This window comes from Branchiostoma belcheri, unplaced genomic scaffold (genome assembly GCF_001625305.1).
Source record: "Branchiostoma belcheri isolate BF01 breed outbred unplaced genomic scaffold, Haploidv18h27 scaffold57, whole genome shotgun sequence".
NCBI lineage: Eukaryota > Metazoa > Chordata > Leptocardii > Amphioxiformes > Branchiostomatidae > Branchiostoma > Branchiostoma belcheri.
The window spans coordinates 1,814,168-1,814,802 of NW_017804209.1; positions in this window are offsets into that span (position 1 = coordinate 1,814,168).

Sequence of the window (635 nt, forward strand, 5' to 3'; positions counted from 1 at the left end):
TGTGTGTGTGTGTGTGTGTGTGTGTGTGTGTGTGTGTGTGTGTGTGTGTGAGTGCGTATGTGTGTGTGTGTGTATGTGCACGTGTGTGTGTGTGTGTGTGTGTGTGTGTGTGTGTGTGTGTGTGTGTGTGTGTGTGTGAGTGCGTATGTGTGTGTGTGTGTATGTGCACGTGTGTGTGTGTGTGTGTGTGTGTGTGTGTGTGTGTGTGTGTGAGTGCGTGTGTGTATATGTGTGTTTGTGAGTGCTTGTATGTGTGTGTTTGTGTGTGTGTGTTTACGCCCGCGCGTATGTGTGTGTTCGTGAGAGAGGATATACGAAAAACCTCCAGCTTTCTATTTGGATTATTTTATGTCATTTCAATCGCTTAGAAAAAGAATCCTGATTACATTTCAAACTAGCATAAGGACGAGAGCCTTCCCCGATCCATGTACTTGTTTCACCAGTATCGGCACGCCGGCCACCTGATGTATTCTCTCGGGTTTGCAGATAAATTCCGGGCGTGTCTGCAGGAAAATGAAGAGAAGATCAGTTTAGGACGTTTTCTTCAGACCGACGAGAATCGCGTTACTCCAGAAACACGATCAATATCAGCATGATTCTCATCTCAGTGGCGCCTCGGGTGGTTTATGCATCTT